This window comes from Cornus florida, unplaced genomic scaffold (genome assembly GCF_030987335.1).
Source record: "Cornus florida cultivar Cherokee Brave unplaced genomic scaffold, ASM3098733v1 CherokeeBrave_3.0.0_Hap2_Chr07, whole genome shotgun sequence".
Lineage (NCBI taxonomy): Eukaryota > Viridiplantae > Streptophyta > Magnoliopsida > Cornales > Cornaceae > Cornus > Cornus florida.
Genome location: NW_026775577.1, coordinates 1,160,265 through 1,181,873, shown reverse-complemented (window position 1 = coordinate 1,181,873; position 21,609 = coordinate 1,160,265). Strand labels below are relative to the sequence as shown.

General features: G+C 34.5%; 1 long non-coding RNA gene across 6 annotated transcripts; it reads right to left on the bottom strand.

Annotated features, from left to right (window-relative positions):
* Positions 1 to 5,296: 5,296 nt before the first annotated feature.
* Positions 5,297 to 9,091, bottom strand: LOC132315659 (uncharacterized). 6 transcript variants are annotated; one of them, XR_009483756.1, is made up of 3 exons: positions 8,369 to 9,065; positions 6,114 to 7,798; positions 5,297 to 6,011 (listed from the first exon to the last, which is right to left on the bottom strand). It is a non-coding gene; the product is annotated as an uncharacterized LOC132315659 (long non-coding RNA). The 6 variants fall into 6 exon arrangements; XR_009483755.1 differs by having other exon boundaries at positions 5,297 to 6,503; positions 7,727 to 7,798; positions 8,369 to 9,063; XR_009483754.1 differs by having other exon boundaries at positions 5,297 to 6,503; positions 6,600 to 7,798; positions 8,369 to 9,062.
* Between the last annotated feature and the right edge of the window lie 12,518 nt (positions 9,092 to 21,609).

The following is a 21,609-nucleotide window of genomic DNA, read 5'->3' as shown; positions in this document are numbered from 1 at the left end:
CAGCAGGTGAAGACCGAGCATCAGAGACCAGCCGGTTTGTTGCAACCATTACCTGTAGCGCAATGGAAATGGGAGCATATTGCTATGGATTTTGTGATAGTCTTCCAAGGTCACGAAGGGGCAATGGGTCCATATGGGTCATTATTGACAGATTGACTAAGACGGCTCACTTTTTACCTATTAAGGCAACAGATGATGCAGAGAAGCTTGGTGTTCTTTATGTGAAGGAGATTGTAAGGTTGCATGGAGTTCCAGTAACCATTGTTTCAGATAGGGATGCTAAGTTCACTTCGAAGGTTTGGGAAGGACTTCAAGCAGCGTTTGGCTCAGCGTTGCACCTGAGTACGGCATTCCATCCACAGACTGACGGTCAGTCGGAGCGTACTATCCAGATTTTGGAGGATATGCTTCGGGCATGTGTGCTTGACTTGGGTGATAGTTGGGAAGATCACCTTCCACTTATTGAATTTGCCTACAACAACAGTTATCAGGCGAGCATTCAGATGGCTCCATTTGAGGCGTTGTATGGTAGACCTTGTAGGTCTCCTGTTTGTTGGACTGAGGTAGGCGAGACAGCCGCCTTAGGACCTGACATTGTACTCGAGACTACTGAGAAGATTAAGTTGATAAGACAGAGGTTACTTACAGTTCAGAGTCGACAGAAGAGTTATGCGGATAAGCGGAGACGGTCGTTATCCTTTGAGGTGGGAGACCACGTTTTTCTTCGGGTTTCTCCACGGAAGGGATTGATGAGATTTGGGAAAAGTGGCAAGTTGTCTCCACGATTCATTGGACCATTTGAGATTTTGGACCGTGTAGGAGAGGTTGCCTACAGACTTGCTTTGCCACCACAGTTGGATAGGGTCCACAATATTTTCCATGTATCGATGTTACGGAAGTACGAGCCAGATCCATCTCACATTTTGAGTTGGGTTGATGTAGACATTGATGAGGATGTTTCCTACGAGGAAGGACCAATTCAGATCCTTGACACACAACAAAAGGTGTTGAGGAACAAGACGATACTAATGGTGAAAATCCTTTGGAGACACCACGGAATCGAGGAGGCTACTTGGGAGCTCGAACAGGAGGTTCGCTCCAAGTATCCAGAGTTGTTTTCTTCTCCAGGTATGTCTTGATTTCGGGGACGAAATCTTTTTTAAAGTTGGGGAGAATGTAAAGTTTTTGACTTATCTATATATATAATTAGTATAATGACTTTTCAACTGTGGGGCCCACCTGAGTTATAAGGGTCATTATAGACCCATTTAATTCCAATTTGCTTTCTCTCTCGGGCAGCTAAAATCTCTCTCTCGCTGCTCCTGTTTTTTTTCTTTTCTTTTTTCTTTTTCAACTTCAATCATTAATTTCTCTCTCAATTCTTGGCGGATTTAGGTGCCGTTTGAGGCAAAACGATGAGCACGACGAGCTCTACGTGCTAGTACCAGAAATTCCAGCTTTTGGTCCTCTTTGGGAGCTCGAATTTAAGGACCCAATTTCAAGGGTTTTGTTCAATTTAGAGGTAGGGACTCTTAATCCATGTTTTTCTTGCTCCATTGTGAATTATATCTCTCTTGTTGTGACAAGCATGTTTAATTTGGAAGTTAATTGTTTCAATGATTATATAAATGATGTTTAGGAAAATTCATGATTATGAATATGAGTAGAAAAACATGCTTAGAGGTTGTCTTGTTGTGTTTAATGTTTTGATAATTCATTTGGAGATGTTGAACATGATGTATGTTTAATTTTGTGGTGTAAAATTTTGTGTTGTCTTGTTATGTTTAATGTGTTGATAATTCATTTAGAGATGTTAAATATGATGTATGCTTAATTATGTGGTGTAAAATTCTAAATACCATAATATTGAAAGCATGGGATATATATACATGTACATACCATTGGGTTTGCATGAAATGGGAGAATTTGCTTGAAACAAAAAGGGAAATTTTGGGAAAAGAGTTTTTACGAAATGGTTTTATGAAAAGCCGGTCGCCGCGGGGGTACCAAAGGGCCGGAGTGTTAATATAGCCTAGAGGGGACTAGGGAGTCGCTCTAGCGTGGTTGAGCTAGCTGGGCCCCATAATGACGCTGCGGGGTTACCAAGGGTCAGGGACACTAACCAATCTTCCTCTCGTGTCGCTGCGAGGTCACCAAAGGGCGGGTTATATTAACAGTTTGAAAGAGATGGATTTTAAATGTGAAAACGGGGAGCGACATCGACATGCATTCGCATTTCATGGCATTGCATTATTTGTACTCGAGTTTGATTGGAATGTTGTATTATCCCGATATTGTATGATCCCCATTCCTATTGATCTATTCTTTGTATTGATTCACAAGGACACAAGATGCGTGTCTTAAGTGCTACTTACTGAGCTTTATGCTCACCTTATTATTTAATAATTTTTTTCAGGAAACGGGAAAGAAGTGGCGGATGACTTTCCACCACAGGCCTAATTTGGATTAGAAGACTTCTTTTTACTATTTTTGTAAAATCTTAGTTTGTTATATTTGTTATAGAGATTCGTGAAACTCTTGTTATTGTCACTATATTTTGGGACTGTAATTATGATAATTTGGATTAAACGATATGTAGATGTTCCACTATGAGATGAGCCACGTTGAGGTATAATGAACGGATGGATGGGATGTTGGAGTGTATTAATTTTATTATGTGTTGGGACAGGTTGGAGGTGTTTTGAAAGGCCAGGAAGGGCCATTGCGTTTTTTTTTTTATTTTTTTATTTGAGCAGATGGTTGTAGTCTCCTTTTTAGGGGAGGTCATGCCGAATTTTTTTAAAATTTTGGCATCAGCTAGGGTCGTTACATTCGAACTCCCAACCTTCAAGTTGTGATATATTTTAAGAACTCACATTTTCACAAATATGTTAAGTAAGGAAAACGAACGCTTCAAGTGCAATTGTTGGAAGCAAGAGATTTTGGGATTTGGTGATTTTACATAACTGAAAAAAACAAATAAATAAAAATAGAGTAGGGGATGTGCTTTGGGAAAAAAGAAAAAATTGAAAGCAACAAGTTTAAAAAATCCATTTAGTACATATATATTCTTCAATATTTTTTTTTTAAAAAATATACTTTTATATTATTTTATGAAATTTCAACCTTCAACTCACATGAATATGGTAAAATTTGTATTAAAATAGAAGAGAAGCAAATGAAGTAAAAAGGCCCGATAATCACGCCCTATATATATATATCGGCATTCTGTATAGACGTAATTTGTCAAAAAGAGAAAATTTTCAATTTAAATAGTGAAAGTTCATGTGCATCTCTCTTATCATAATAATGTATTATTATTTTTTATAACAAAAATACAGAGATACACATACATATTTATATGTACATTTATATAAATAAATAATAATAAAAAATAAAAATAAAAACACTATCAAACTCAACAATATTTATTGATTTGTTTTAGAGAGAGAGAGAAGTGAAGGAAAGAGAAGAAACTTCTAGAGAGAGAAACTTAGAGAAAGGGGATTGACGAAAAACAAACTTAGAGAGAGAGAGAGAGAGAGAGAGAGAGGATGGTTAGTTAGAGAATTTTAGAGAGAGAGAAATGGGGTGTGTGCAATGTAAAATAGATGTGTATTGTATGTCTATTATGTGATGAGTAAAAAATTAAGTGGTTAAAAATTACCTAACCCATTTTTGACTCACCTTAAATATGGTTCACCCAAAACAATTAAAAACTGGGCGGATATGGTCGGGTTAATAGGTTGTGACCCATTTTGACACCCCTACTTCCTTTGTGTAACAATGGTCATTTGTCCAACATCGGATTCGGATGAAAAAGTGATTGGATATAAATGAATGAGTATGCAATATTACTTAACAACTTGAATTTTTGAGTAAATGAGTAAGCGTCCACCCGTTAAAATTTGTTACTTTCAAAAAATAATACTACTACCACTACACTGTTTCACATTGTATTAATTGGAAATATAAAGGATAGAAGACTGCTTGCTGCATGACCAAGAGTTGGATCTGGACTTTGTACAACATTTTTATGTTACTTTCTTTACTTTTGGTCTGTTATAACCTCTAAATCTCTTGGTGCATTTGATTGCTGCAACTTTTAACCTTGGGGAATTGCAACTTTTTACGAATGGTCCAACTTTGTCTGAACCATGTTCAGATTTTATTGCAATCATAAGTTAGCTTCATTCTAAATCTGCTACCACACTTGTAGTTTAAAATACGCAAATGTTATGCATTTGTTTGAATTTTGGTGCAAAAATTGGATGCTATAACTGAAGTTTTAAAACCCAAAGACGACTGACGTTTTGGATTAAGTTAAAATGATGAAATACAGTTGAACATGTGCATTTGCTAAAGAAAAATTTGCATTCAACTGTTCAATTATATCAAAACGGACGAGTATGCGAGACATGGATAGCAACAGCTTAGAAAATTAGTTTGGTCGACAGTTATCTAAAAATCAAGTAAATAATGTTTAATTCAAAACATGCTTTTGTAGCTCTCCAAAAATTGTTTTTGTTTTCAAAGCTCATATAGATTAGTATTTCCCAAAAAACTAAAGCTTCTTTGACTTCGGTAATATTCTATTAACACTCCAATTATATGATTTGTATATGCTTAATATTTGTTTACAAAACCTCAAATTAATAACTAGTCGAGCTCTCCTGTAAAACTAGAAGCCGATCGACATGCATATATTACAAAAGAGGTGGAACACCAGCAACATGAACGTCCATAAAACAACTAGGAAGATCTACATGCATATGTTACAAAAGAGGTGGAACACCAGCAATGAACATGCATAAAACAACTAGGAAGATCCATTAATCTGACATGCTAAAGAATTATTACCTAATTTACCTTAATAATCACCATGATTAAATTAATGTTCTAATACAAACAACAGAACAATCATTTTATTATGTAAATCCATTACAATGTTACAGACAAGACCAATAGCTAAAAGGCCAAAGAGCACAAACCAAATTTCTAAAAGTTGATTTGATAGAGGATGCTACATGACAATACACAGATTGAATAGTGTGTAAACACCTCATGTCATCCTTCAATTCCAGGTGTATATACAGCTAATGAGAAAGGGAAAGACCTTAATCAAAAGGTAAATTTTTTTGTAAAACCCCATCAAAACTTAGATATGTTTCAAAATGTAGTTGATCCAGGTGACAAAAATCCAAGTTTTATCAATCCTACTTCTATACGTTATGTGTAGCTAACACCCATTCATGCATGAGTCATGACAAGGACTGTCATAACTGACAACCATCCATTCAACAATTTTACGATTCAAAAAATAAAGAGGCAATCGTCACAATTACAAAGAGGCAGTTGATCAAGTCACATTTGGTACCAACCGTGCGTTCCTCACTGTTACAAAAGGCAAGACGAGGATGTTCTCATTGATAAGCCTGTGACTCTTGGATGCTTATTACTATATATTACGTTCAGCTGGACACAACAATGCTTATATGCAGTCGAGCAAGTGCATGTATGTTGTACACTAAATTAGACTGTTCTAAAATTACAGAACCCCATTTATTTAATTCATGCAAGAGATCAGCAAAAGCCGAGAACATTGCGAGGGTCCAGCTGCCCATTGCAATAACTAGATGACACAGTAGTGAGCTCTTGATGGCTCTTCCATTAACATAGTTTTGTAATCTTCATCGCCCAAATCTGGGAGAGCCTTGGCCTTTTTGTCCCAGGGATTCCATAAAATTGTACATCCACCACATGAAATTCACGTATGAGCAAGCAAGAAAGAGAAATCGAGACTGACAACAAAAGAGCTCTAAAACGAGTATAACAACGTAAACCTGCATCAGGAATACAAATGAAGCTTGTGACAATAACGGAGCTCTAATACAAGTATAACAATATAAACCTGCATCAGGCATGCCTTCTTTACGCAGTACAAAGGTTCTCTTCTTCTCGTGGTCTATTATTGCAATCTTTGGTGGTGTGCTCAAATACACTCGATCGATCTAAAGGCCAAAAAACAATACAACTTTAAAAATGGTTGAGAAAGTTCAAATATTAAGAAAATCTTAATTCCAAATCACTAAAAACTAGATAAAATATAGAACCTTTAACTTATTCTATGGTAGTTAATATGCAATCCCAAGGTCCCGAGTTCAATCCTAATTTGCCAATTGTGAAAACACACCATATTGAGAACAAAAGCAGAGTACATGCTACATGGTACCTCATCATCAAAGGTAATTGCAAACTCAGTTACTATCACGATGACAGGGAGGTTTTACCGGGGAGAAGAAAAAAAAAAAGAACAGAATGACACCATAATCGTTGCAGTTGGGAAAAAAAGAAGGTAAATACTTGGCAAACCTGATATTCGAAACAGATAAGTAATTATGCAGTGGGAACGTGAATGAGAAGTCCTTGTTATCCACATTTCTCACACAGGAATCAGAGTGAGCTTGCCAGCACTAAGAGAAATATGAAGCCGCAACTCAAATCTGCAGAAAACACCGTATATATTTTTTTAATGTCTAAATAAGTAATGATATACTAGCACATTATTATAATACATTATAATACCATACAATTCATACTTATGTGGCCAAATTTTCAGACTCTTCAGTAGACTTCAGAATAAGATTGATTATTAGCGGGAGTCAAAGGAGGACAGTTGTCCGGCGACCACAATCTATTCCTTGCAAATCCATGTTGCTCCAGTGAACCAAAATTTGCAAACTGGAATATTCACGTAATATCTATGTATGCTACGAATACAAAAGCAATATTATTGTTAATTTTGTCATCAGCCAACCTGCGGGAAGCAGATGGGTATACCTCCCCTGATGGATTTAGGTGGTTTCCAAACAGCTTGTGGAACATAGCAAGAACTCTTATGTAGTAGCTGAGTGTTAGTAACTCAAACAAGGACAGTTGTAAACAATTGCAAACTTGGTTTGCTGCTTCAAACAAGATTAGATTAGGGTTTCAATTAATACAAAAGAGAAATGTTTTTTTGATAAGTAGTACTAAAGTGAAACATAAAGATTAGTAAACCATGAAATAGAAAATATGCATATACATGTGAAGATTCATGTTCCCTTTTCTAATAGTTAACTTACTAGATAGTCTAGAGTGTATAATCTAAAGATCTTTAAGTATAGTTCCGCATCATTTTAACAAGGATTCTACAATCCACAATACATATCTTAAAATGAATAATCACATTATACTATTTACTATTATGTTAATTAATGTTGGAAAATCTAGCTTCATTACAATACTCACGAAAACTAAAAGCTTTATGTGAGGGCAATAGTTACATTATTTTCCCTCAATAGAGGTTGTGAAAATTGAACTACAGCAAGAATAACAAAATAATATCTATTAGATATTAATTGAGCGGGATTGGAGAGTGTCAGCCCAAACTTGTACTCTCAGGTCTGCTAGCCTGTGCTTTTACTACCATATAAAGCAATGGTCTCTTGTGTCAAATTCAAATTATATAAAATAAAATTCAACTTCTAGCTCTTAAGTGGAAAAAACACAATTCTTAAAATTCATAAGGAGAAGACATGGGTAATTCAAAATCAAAAGGCCGGTAATGAGCATTTTCAGAATTCTAGCACATAAAAAACGAACCATCTGGGCATTAGATGTCAAAATGGTTGTTAACTGTAATATAATTAAATTTAAATTCCTCGGGTAAAAAGAATTGATTCACCTTGCTGCTTGTAAAAAGCAGTTCTCTTTGTTCATTCTTCCAAGAAATAACCTGCCCGCCATACAGAAGCACCTGGAACCAATTCATGTTGAATGAGATGGTGTTCAAACAAGCAGAGAATTCCTTTACAAAAATTATTTGGCAGATGAAATCAAGGGGGAGCAGTCAATTACTTAGTATTACAATCAAATTAAAAATATATGCGGAAACACGCATAATTAAGTTGACCTAATCATTGGGAATGGGGACATAATTCAATTTCTCACTTAAATACTCCCAACACAAACCTTGTCAGCTCCGGTAATGTGACAACTGATTAAAGATGAAAACATCTAATTACATCTCTAGATTGACTATATTTTTCATCACCTAATTAGCTTTCAAATGCCAATTTTGACTATCAACAATTCCACAAAAAAAAAAAAAAAAATTGGTTTTTGAAAAAATCTCACATTGAATAAGTCTCTAATTGTATCAATCTAAAAAGTTCTTTCTTTCCAATCAAACAACATCACACAACCGTAACTCTCTGTCTCCTTCAAAATTAAACCAAAACAAGTATTTTACACATAAATTCCTAGCCTATCATTATATGTCAATTCCATCAAGAATATTAGAAAAAATGATGGAAAAATAACAAACCTCAGCCGTCGATCCCGTGGGCTCAGACAATATAACTTTGGGAGATCCACGGCCTACATGAATTATATTCATCGGCATCTAATTTGACCACAACCTTGCTCTACACAGAACAAAACAAAGCATATATACACATACAACTATGCATGTATATAATCAACAATAATAATCAAGTGAAAAAGGAGCTAGCTCTTAAAACCTAGTTTTGATGCTAGAAACCCTTATGAACTACAGTGTAATATTAATTTGAATAAATAGAGTATCAAACATAAACAGATAATTAACCAAACTAAATAGACAAAAAATCAAACGAATTATAAAAAATTGAAGTGATGAGAATGGACTTACGTTTAAAGTTGTTATTAATTGTTTATAAGATGTTTTCGGCTTCGAGTTTGAAGAACATGCTGATGAGCTCTCTAGTACATGTCATGTGTATCTAACATTTCAGAGAGAGAAAGAGTAGAGCGAAAGAGAGAGGATGGATGGGACCTGGTGAATAGGTTGTCCGTGGGAAACCAACTATATACGAGTATTATTCTCATCGGATGCCCTGTTTGTGCGTGTCCTCTTCAGTTCAAGAGTGGGTGTTGTCTTGGCACGTTAATGGATTAGTGCCATGTCAACAGAAAAGATCAGGTGTAGGGTTCCACTTGGTGTACCAGTTTCTTTTGAACCATTCTAAATGTAACAAGTTCTTTGGGCCTCCAACTGGGCTTTTTTTGTTGCCTTATGGCAAGTTGGTCCTTTTGTTCATGGGCTAATACACACACACACACACTCATGTAAATATTCATTATACTTATTATAATTGATCTTAATGGTGCCCTGCATGCAATTAACCATCAGGTGCCCCATATCTTATACCTTATAACTACATAAAATTACAAAATCATCCCCGTTGAAAGCCAAGTCTAGATGTTATTTGAACGTAAATGTTTTCTTTGTAAAATATTTTTTAAACAAAACTTTTCATATAAAATATTTTCTTTATTTTTTATTTTTTTGTGTTTGGCAATGGTCTGTAAAATATTTTTTAAATTAGTTTTTTTGTGAATCTTTTTGTCTTTTATGCTTTGTTTGGTTGAAGGGAAGAATTAAGGAGGAATGGATGATAGAACAACGCTTTCGTGTTTGGTTGAAGGGAATGAAAGCAAAGATGGGGAAAGATATCCGCCCAAAACTGGGGGAAGAGAGGAGAAAAAAAAAAAAAATCAATTATTAAATAATTTATATTTTTAACCTTTCTAAAAATTTGAAATAAATATATGTAAGGGAATATTATTGTGGGTAATAAGTTAATGGTGGTGGTTGTGAGGGTGGAGATAGGGATGGTGGTGGCATCGGTGCTAGATCATGCCGGAATACGCAAGGGTGGTTGTTGGGGTGGAGATGGTGGCGGTGGTTTTGGGGTGGGGATGGTGTTGGTTGTGGGGGCGGGCATGTGTTGGTGGGTTGTGGAGTTTGGTGTGGTGGCAGTATTAGAATTCGTGGAAACACTTTATTGAGGAAGAAAACAAAATGGAAGATTCAACCAAATTGGGTCATTATGAGTTTATTCAAGCAAGAAAATTTTCATTGAAATTTAAAAAATGGAAATTGGTAACGGTTAATAGTGAATTCATTTGACTCTTGTAATGATAAAAGCCATCAAAAAAGTGCTTGTCACCCATAAAAAAAAATAATAATAATAATGATATATTATATTAATTATTTTTTGTATTTAAATTATATTTGAATTTATTTAATAATATTATTATTTAAAACAATTCTATTACTAAATTTATTATATTATTCAAAACATTTGCATTATTTAAATATAAAGAATTTAAACATATTAAATGAACATTAATTTAAAAAAAATTGTGATAAAATATGCATATTTATACATATGATATTTAATAATTGTACGTATATATATTTATATACAAATCAAATATGCCTCATGTGATTTGACCAGTGGTAATTTCAAAAATTTCAATTTCCACTAAAAAACTCTAGTTTCCGACCTTTCTTTTTATTTTTTATTAAAACCCTCACTAATTTTTCTTTTTATTAAATCCGTCTCTTTGTCTATTTCTTCTTTTTATTAAATCCGTCTCTTTGTCTATTTCGCCTTATGCTATTTTCTTCTTTCTTTTTGGGCTCGATCTCTAAATCTTCAACTTCGTACATATTTACTCATATTAATATATTTGCTTGAATATTAGAAAAATGAAAGGGAAATTCCAATCAAATATCATAGAAATCACTAAGGTACAAAATTTCATACTAAGTTAGATCAAGCACCAGAAATGAACACGAGGATTCAAAATCCTTAGATCAAGGCGACCTCACACACAACGGGCAACCAAACTAGTTGCATTTTCCACCCAAGAGAGAAATGTGTTTACTATTTAAAATGGAAATTGATATCTCTTTATTTATTATAATTAAAGGTTTTACTGAAATATTAAAAAAAAAAAAAAAAAGTAGGAAATAGAAGGATTTAGAGAAATATAAAAAATTAAAAGAATATATGGTGGGAAACCCAAATTATGGTATTGATATATAGAAATAATTATTCAAATTCAAATATTTGGATATGTCAGGACTTCAAAATGAAAATATGATAATTAGGAAAAAGACAAAACAAGGTAAAAGCGGCCCACCAAATTCTTTTTGCCCTTCTGCTGAGTTATTTTAGCTGAGAATGAAAATACTTCTATAAAATAGCTCTTACGTATATTTGTATACATCATATATGTTTGGCCGTTTTAATTAATGTAGTATATTGCCCATCTTATCTTTCATTTATAACTTAATTTCTCAGTGGAAAATTGGTGAAAGCAACAAAATTGACTACCGCTTTATATAGACATTATGTCTACTTTCTAAACACTTTACACAAATAATTACAACACTATAAAACTCCTTACACTTCTTGAATCTTCTCTACACATATTTACAAGCCTTTCAATGTCACAGAATCTTCCAACTCTCTCCACCATAATCCATAATCTTCATGTCAAATATGGAAGACTATAACTCCACCCTACTCATCCCATTCAAAGTCCTCTCAGCCCTTACATGTCGCTTCGTGGCAGAACCTCATTGGACAGAACGTGACACATATCATCCATTGGTATATGTGAAAAGCAATTCTCAACAGGAAATGAAATGGTGTATTAAGCATCCATAGCCATAGGTACTCTCCAAGAATTAGAACTTTGAGGTGCATACATTTCCTTCCTTACCCTCAACCACCTTTGATTAGACTAAAATTTTGAAATTCTTAACTTCGTGTCTAAATGGTAGTGTATTGAATTGTATTGTTAAGAGGGCAACCTTGAAATATAAGGTACAATTGATCAAGGCACCCATTAATACACTATTCATTGTAAATCATGTTATGAATGAGCAAATCAGGTTGTACTTAAAGGTCAAATCTAACATGCATTGTATGAACATAGCATTATTGGCCTGGTTCTAACAAAATTAAAACTTCGTGGATGATGATGACAATGACCACAGTGATGGTATTGGTATAATATTGTTAAGAAATGTCATTTTTTTAAAGTTAAAACACTCAAAAGTAAAGATCATAGCTTACGGAAGAAAATAGGGATTAATAGTAAACAATCATTGATGCATGACATAGAAAATATGACTTTGCAAGGATTTAATTTCTTTACCCCACCCAAAAATTTTCCTCCTCAAGCACACCACACCCACAACTTTATGTAGACATCTCTCTCTATATATATTTTCTCTCTTTATATATTTTATAGAAAAATTGAACTGAAAATGGATGAATGAAAGAAAAGTCTTGCATTAGATATATATGGCAGTAGTGATATCATATGAAATGAAAGAGGAAAGTGCACATTATATAGGCAGGGGGTACATGCACTAGAGTCTATATGCATTCAAAGACACAGAGATCGATTTGGTTTGGTGAATCATGCAAAGATGAAGGATTTTATTTACTTTTTATTTGGTGAGTCATGTAAAGATGAAGCTAAATGCCAATGATGTGTTTTTCATTTTTACAGATTTGCTTACATATATATTTCTTTTTAATAGGTTCAAAATCTGTGACAAATTAATGAATAAAACATTACTCATTTTACGGGTTTGTGCATGTTGAATAAAGAATATTCATGTATACTTGAGGCTTTCATCAGGGAAGATTTTATAATTTCATATAGTTATAACAACTGGATGATAATTGGCTAACTTCATTTTTACACAATTAAGATCAATTATTAAAGAAAAGTGTTATGTATAAGTATAGAAAAAATTAAGAGTCTTGTGGTACAATGTATCTCTTCTACTTCATTAAATAAATGACAGTGTTTGAATCTTAAATGAGCAAATGAGTGAGAGACCCAAAGAGCTTGTTACACTTGGAATGGCCCAAAAGAAATTGGTACATTTAGAATGACCCATCAATTGTAACAATCACCCAAATTTGACTAATACAATTAGCCGTTGGGGTGCTCATCAACTAACTGTTGGTTTAGGAACCTCACTCTCTCTAGATTATGGACTTACGCACTTTATTTTTTTACTGAGTTTTAGAAAGACTTTCTTACACTAGTAATATCGTATTATTGGTATTATCAATTAGTTATATTTTGTTACATAAAAAAAAGTATATTTATTTAACGGAATTTATTGGTGACTATTTATCAACATTTAATTAGTTGATGATATCATGTCATCAACATAATAAGAGCATTAATTTACTTCTTACTGAGTTCCCTAATCAATTCAATTATCAAAATAGCTGGTGATCGACAATCTATTATCATGTAGAGGAGTGCTAGGGTCCATTTACAATTGGTTAAAAAACTAATCATAAAAGTTATAATTAATGTCTTTTTCCTAATTTTTTGGAACTTTAAAACTTAAACGTTTAGGACCAAATTACCTTTTTATATATATACTTTTTCTTTTCTATCCTACTTGTACATGTATACATATATAACCTACATTCTTTCCTTTCTTACATACCTTATTCTTTCTTCTCTCTCTCTTTTTTTTTTTATTATTATTTCAATTGTTTTTAGGGAAAACTACACTTACATAGAGTTATGAGCCTTAAATAAAAAAAATGGTCTATTTTAAAAGTTCATTTTTTATTTTTCTAACGTTTCTCCCCTCTCTTCTCTAGATTCATATAAAAAAAAAAAAACTTATGTGAATTGATTGCTTCTTTTTTTTTTTTCAATTCTAGCTTTCTTTTTATGTTCACACACATATACATAGTAATTAACCATATTGTGAATAGATTGAGAAACTATACTTCTCTTGTTTCACATATTAACTAAAATTCAAATTTTATAACATTACTTTAATTTAAACCCAATCTTATAATATTATTTCAATTAATTTATATAAAATCCAATAAAAAAATCCAGCAAGAAGGTGTAGCTATATATATCCAATTAGGACTGGAAAAAAAAAACAATAGTTAAAAATAAAGAAAAATAAATAAAGTTAAATATATGTAACAAAGGAAAAAAAAGAAGGTTATTAGGTATAGTCACGGTAAAAAAGAAAGAGGAAATTATTTAAAATAATTAGTTTTTCAACTCAGAGGTGCGAGTGACTAAAACTCCTCTATCATATGTAGATTAAATGAAATTTGAATTATATAACCTTAATTGAGGATTTATATGAAAGTACAAGAAGAATCTAAAATCCTCCTATATCCAAATCCTCAATTTTCACTATTGGTGGGGCCATGCATATTTCATTGGATGCATGGTACCATGCATGTGGTGCGTGAAATACTGTACATACATTATTAGGAAACAATAAAAACATATGCCTATTTTCATTGGGTTTGGACGGGTCAAAATGGACCGGTCAGAAATGCGTCACAAATTCACAATCCCTATTTAACCCGCATTGGTCGGGTCATACTCAAGCAGGTTAATTAAACCCGCCAAACCTGTTAACCCACTACAAAAACAACCCAAATAATCCGGATACAAAACTCTAAAATACCCATCCAAATTAATAACCCGTATCTCACTCTCTACCCGCTCGAATATGTGATGACCCGTCCACTCTTTCTCAAAGTAAGTACATAGTTCACACCTGGTTTATTCGGTAAGGAGTCCACAGAGAGTGTTGTTCATTGGGTAAGTAGTTCACACATGGAGTGTTGAAATTTACTCTGAACTCTATAAAAAGGTCATAAGTCTTTGTGCTCTAGAAAAACCAAACAACTTTTTTTCATGAGCATTGTTGATGAAATATACATACATACATACATACATACATATATATATATATATATATACTCATCATCTCTTACAAACGCATGTGGATGAAATTTAACCTACTCAATATCTCCGAGGAGGTTAGAAATCAAATAGAAGAGCCTAACAATCGGATGTTGGGATTAGCTCGTGAAGTTGCCACTCTTTGTAATACCGGCTGTTTCACCACTCAGATGATTAATATACAATCAAGCATCTTTTATGTGAATATATATTTATATAGTAGTGATCTCTTCCTCCCTATAAAGCAAGAAAATTCTTCCGCACTTTCTATAATGACCATTAGATTAAATCTAATGGTCACATTCAGAATCCACATATATGCTTTCTTTTTAATACAAAACCACTATCATTATTTCTAGTTTCCAAATTTAATATTTGTCAATACAATTAATTATAACAATAAAAGGTAAGTACTAAAAAAATAAAAATAATCATAGTATAATAATAGTAGTATTAAATAAAATATTAAGAAAAACAACTAATTTACAAAGAAAATTTGAAATTTCATAGAATAATAGCATGTTTTGTCGTGAATCTCCTCATTACTCATTGGGATGTGTTTACAACTAGTTAGAATAGCATGTTTTGTCATGAACCTTCATATTGGCAAGATTTTGTCGGAATAGTAGCAATTGTTTTTCATCAATTCCACCACAGAGGAAAACAATGCAGGAAAAGCACTAATGGCGGGTCTTGCTACCAAAACAAATTTGTTCAATAGTAATGATAGACTGATAGAGAGTTTGATATTTAAATAAATTCGTGAGTAAAGACATATATCATGGTGACGTTAGAAATATTAATGACATCATAATTAGTCAGAGTTGTTCGATTTTCTAACTCCAAATAATTTTCTTTTCTTCAATGTACACTACATGAGAAAATTTAAGAGCCGGACACATTCGGCTTTTTTTTTTTGGTGACGTACACTAACACCCCATGAGGTTTTTCAAAAGGACACGCAGATCAAACTTAGCCTATTTTGGAACAATGACACCCCCTCAAGTTTCATACAGTTACCAAAGACACCCCAATGGTAATGAATTGACATTTTTACCCTTTGACTTTTATATTAACCCATTTAAATGTTGAAATTACCTTTCTAACCTTAAATAACCAATTTCTTTCCTTCACCTCTCTCCGTTCTCTCTTCCTTCATCCTTCCATTTTTTATTTATTTTTATATAATACACACACACACCCACACACACACACATATATATACAATAAATACATATATACATATATATATATATTTATTTATTTATTTATCCACACACAAACGTGACAACGGGCGGTGGGGGTGGGCTGTCGTTCTCAGGTTTGAGGTCACAACAGACGATGCCCATGGTATGGAGGTGTTCGAGAGCACAGATGATGCTCGGGAAACGGATCTGGCGGCATTTCGAATGGAGGATGCTTGGAAAAAAGGATCTGGTGGTGGCGAGTTTGCCGTTTTTGACTCGGAGAGAAGATTCGATGAGAAAGAGGTTTTCTTCTTGGAATACAAAATGGAGAGTGAGCGGCATTGGCTACAGAGGCGAGTCTGTCGGCGGCGTTTCGGATGGAGGATGCTCAGAAAATGGATCTGGCAGCGGCGAGTTTGCCGTTTTTTACTACGAGTCTCTCGCCACTGATGTCGTTGATCCTACAGCAAGTCACCATCAACAAATCTATTGGCATGTAAGATTGAAATTGGATCATACTCATACTTAAAGAAAAAGACCCTAAATTGGGTGAAAAATGCAGAGTTTGTATTACTCATTATGCAGGGAATACTCTGTCAAATTAACATTAGATTGAACTTTTTTAGAGTGATAATTGGAAGCATGTGCTTCCTGCTCGTAAGATGCGGTGTGTATTGAACTTGATGATTTGACCTTTCAAGGGCGGTGAAGCTCTTTTTCCGACGTGCTCCTGCGTAGCCAGAAGCTACGTGCAGCCAAACTGACAGGCGGAGGGCGAGGAGATCCGGGGAGATGATTCAATTTGTGGCTGTGAGGGTAATTGAATCTTTTTACTATATCTGATATTTTATAATAAATTTGATTTTAATATTAAGGGGTAATTTCGTCTTTTCAGAAGATTTAAGGCCTTGGTTAGTTGGAATTTCAGAGAGAGGATGTTATTGTCCCAAAATAGGCTAAGTTTCATCTGTATATCCTTTTAGCAAACCTCAGGGGATGTTAGTGTACTTTACCTCTTTTTTTTTCTTTTTTTTTTCTAAAGTGATAGACTTTTGGGCTCTATATTAGAACTCATTATCACATGCAATCATATTGTGTACGGAATTCTTGGGTCTGGGCTTATGGGTGCACTCCAATCATGGGCCCACTTTTAATCGAGTGGGCTATGGTGCTAATTGTAGGGGTGCACACGGTTCGGTTCTGTACGGTTCCTGGTGGAACCGAAACCGAAATCGAAACCGAAACCGGTCCTGGTCCCAACGGTTCCTGAAAAATGGAACCGGAACCGAACCGTGAGAGTATGGAACCGAAGCGGAACCGAACCGTGGTTCGGTTCGGGTTCCCCATCTATATAACATCCCATGTACTGAATCAAGTAATCAACTGAATGTCTGATACTGAAATACTATAGGAGGTGAGGCAGTTTGAATCAAGAACCAAAGCAATCATAATAACAAATTAACAATCACTGACTTTAAACACAGAAGCTGAAGATTAAATGAAATATAAACTCCCCAATCCTCACAATCTCTTAATAGCTAACTATAGAGATTAGAGCATATATAATAAAATCTAAAACACTTGAACCCAGTTTAGAAGTCCCCACAAAGCTGCCCAAACTGACAAATGCCCACCAACACATTCCAAAACACCAAACTCCATAACCAAACCTTAATTCACCTCAATCAAGAGATAAAGGAAGAAGAATGGGAAGAGGCATCTGGAGAATAAGATCCTTTTATGTGGCTGATTCGAGGTCTTACACCGCCGTGAAAAAGGAAAAAGGCCAACCATTTCTCTCTCTAATTTTAGGGGTTTATTTTGGGCTATCGGCTAAGACTTTGTGGGCTATCAAGTATCAATGCTGCCGAAACCACGAATCGGATACTAAAGATGAGAAGAAGAGGCGGCGCCGCGGCTTCAAAATGAGAGTCTTTGGTATGAGAAGATGAGATGTTTTTGTGGTTTACAAATTATGACGTTCAAGTCAATGACTAAAATGGACTACGTGGGCACACAGTGGCCCTTGGAAAATATTATAATAATAACTAAATTAGGCATACTTAATTATTTATATAAAAAAATATAATATATATATATATACGGTTCTAGTTCCGGAACTGGAACCGTGGAACTAGAACTGGAACCGAACCGTAAATGAACGATTCCTGATTTTAGGAACCGGAACCGTGAGAACCGGAATTTCGGTTCCGGTTCTCACGGTTCCGGTTTCGGTTCCACGGTTCTTTTGTGCACCCTTATCTAATTGTAGCAATCAGGCATGTTCTGTTCTGCTCAACGTGTTGTGTACAATTTCATATCTAGGTACATACACTTTCTTTTAGCTTTTAATGATGAATTTTAAATTTAAAACTGAAATATGAGTGCACAAACTTGGAATGCAAATTTCATTCTTCATTTAAAAAAAAAATGTGATGAATTACCATCGTGAAATGCATTATATATATATATACTAGGAAAAGGCACGTGCGATACACGTGGTGAATGTTTTGTAACTTATAGAATTGTTGTTTTCATATATATATTTTTTAATTATTGATTTGAAGCTTGTAACAATAAATATACCTTGGCTGGATCCACCGCTATTCCCCTTTCTGATACCACGTGACCCAGAAATTTCACCTCCTGCTGCCAAAATTCACATTTCTCGAACTTGGCATATAACTGGTGTTCACGAAGCGTCTGCAAGACTATCCAAAGATGTCTAGCATGATCATCCTCTGACCTCGAGTAAATCAAAATGTCATCCATGAAGAAAATGACAAATTGATCCAAGTAAGCCCTGAAGACTCTAGTCATTTAATCCATGAAAACCGTTGGTGTATTAGTCAACCCGAACGGCATCACCCAAAACTCATAAGATCCATATCTAGTGAGAAACGCTGTTCTCGGAACATCCTGCTCTCGAAACCGTAGTTGATGATATGCAAACATAATGGAGCAGGCTCCAAACATGTTAGAGTTGCCTCCAACCTTCTTTGAGCCGGCTCCATGTTTTCATGGAGCCGCCTCTTCTTTCCCCTCTCCTCCTGATTGCTTGTTTCGTCTCCGGTGATCTCCATTGTTTCCGTTCCTCTCTGTTACAACCTCTAACGCTTTTAATTATGTTTTGACTGATTAAACCAAGTCCTAGGGTGATCTAGAGTTAATTAAATTCATTGCTCATTAATCAAATTCAATTGGAACAAGAATCAAGCAAAAAGAATTTACAAACGATTAGCATTCACATAAAGGAAGATATACTGTTTTGAAACAAATAATCGTACAACTAAATTAATTTAACTTTAATTCATCTTGGGACTGAATTATGGATGCAAAGAATACAGGCCAAAGAGATAGCGTTAGTTATAGAACTTGCCTGTGAGATTTGGTTCAAAAGTCTCAACGTCTTTCTCCTAAGCTTTTCCGGCGATCCTTTGGTTTTGTCCCAGACTTCTCTATACATTTCTTGCTTTCAATATGTCGTGAATAGGGTTCTAAAACGCTAGGCAGACGCTCATTACATATATTTATAGGTTTACAGGTTTACATAAAACCCTAATTTAATTCAAACCCTACACTAATCCTTAGTTGGCCCATAGAAAACCTAATCAATGCTTAACTAAGTCGGCTATATACGTGACATCTAAAAACCTAATTTAACAAAACACATTTAACGAAAGATATAATTAAGTCAAATAAAATAAATCCAATTAAACAACAATTAAAACAAAACAATTAAATAAAACAAAATGAAACCAAGTCATTAAATAATTCACAACCAATTCACAATTAAATCACCAAATTCTCAATTAAATAAATTAAATCGCAATTACACAATTAAATAAATACCCAGACTATCTTTTAAAATTAGGGGTATTACATTAACCAATGTTATGCGAACTTCTATTCGAAAATTTTCTCAAAGGGAAGGAGAACTTTTGCATGAGTCTTGGGAAAGATTGAATGACTTGTTAAGGAAATGCCGACACCATGGCATTCTCAAATGGCAAGTGGTTCAATATTTCTATGAAAGTCTATCCGACATTCATAAGGAAATAGTTGATACCTCATGTGGAGGATCATATTTTGGGAAACATGAAGATGATGTTTGGCACCTTTTTGGAAAAATGAGTGAAAACTCTTTGCATAAATGTCACACTTCTAAATTGAGTCATGATTTTATTAACAAGAAGAAAAATGTGAAAGTGTGTCAAATTGAAGGATCAATGGAGATTGCAGCCGAGGTTAAAACTCTTTCTCATAAACTTGATTAATTTTTGTTGAGTCAAAAACCGGCAATTCAATCATCCCCTCTTCCTAATCATAATCTTCATCATTCTTGTGAGCTATGTATGACTTGTTCAAGTGTTTTACATTCTACTTCCAATTGTCCCCATGAACATGTGCTTGATGAACACTATAAACAAGTCAATGCTGCATTTGCTCACCCTCTTCCCAATGTTTATGTTCCGGTGTGGAGTGAATATTCAAATTCTTCTCAAGGAAGAAATTTTCAAAACCAATATATCCCTCCTCATCAAAGAAATGGGGGTTCAAAAGGATTTGTTTCATCCTCTCCTTCTTATCATCAAAGAATGAATCATTTTTTTCAAAGTAGCTTCAATCATCTTTATGCACTTTCTAATAATTCTACTTTTGAGGATAAGGTCTTAGTGGCTTTGGATAGTTTGGAAATGAACACTACTTTGTTGTATTCTCATTCTCAATCAATATCAAAGCTTGAGTCTCAAATAGGGATGATAGCCAATGCTTTGAATGCGAGAGAAATGGGCAAATTACCTAGCCAACCCAAAAGGAATCCAAAAACCCAATATTATGTGGAAGAAAACCCTATATCGGGGTGCTTTTCGCAAGAGCAAGTGCAAGCAATTACCACTTTGAGAAGTGGTAGACAAATTGACAATAGGGTTGAACAACCAAGTGAGGAAAATGAACCGGTACACCCAAAAGTTGACACCCGTCCTTTCCAATCCTAATCATACCTCCTTGGATGAAAATGTTCCAAATAGAAATTTTCAATCTTCATCATCATTTCCTCAGGTTGCAAGGTCTTATGAGCTAAAAGCTCCATTTCCATATGCTTTAAAAGAGACTTCGCCTTTTGGGAGGCAAGAAGGAAAAATCCATGACATGATAGAGGTGTTTAAACAAGTCAACATCAAACTTCCTCTCTTGGATGTAATTAGGCAAATTCCACCTCATGCAAAAATTTTGAAGGATCTTTGCACACAAAAGAGGAAGAGCAAAGGACAAGGCCCTAAAAAAGTGTTCCTCATGGAGCAAGTGAGCTCCATCATTCAATATAACACTCCACCTAAGTTCAAAGACCCCGGTGCTTCGACCATTTCATGTGTGATTGGAAACCATGAAGTTCGTAGAACTCTTATTGACTTAGGAGCAAGTGTTAATTTGATTCCCTACTCTGTGTATGTTTAACTAGGTTTGAATGAATTGAAGCCAACCTCAGTGGTACTTCAATTGGCCGATAAATCCATCAAAACTCCTAGGGGCATGGTTGAGGACATTCTCATTAAAGTTGACAAGTTCTATTTCCGGGTTGATTTTGTGGTCCTTGATACCGAGCTGGTTGCTAATCCTATTAATCACATTCCAATCATCTTAGGAAGGCCATTTTTTGTTACCACAAATGCTACCATTAATTGTAAATCCATGGTTATGGACCTTTCCTTTGGTAACATGATGGTCAAGCTTAATGTTTTTAATGCAAGTTGACATCCCATAGATGAAGACGAGT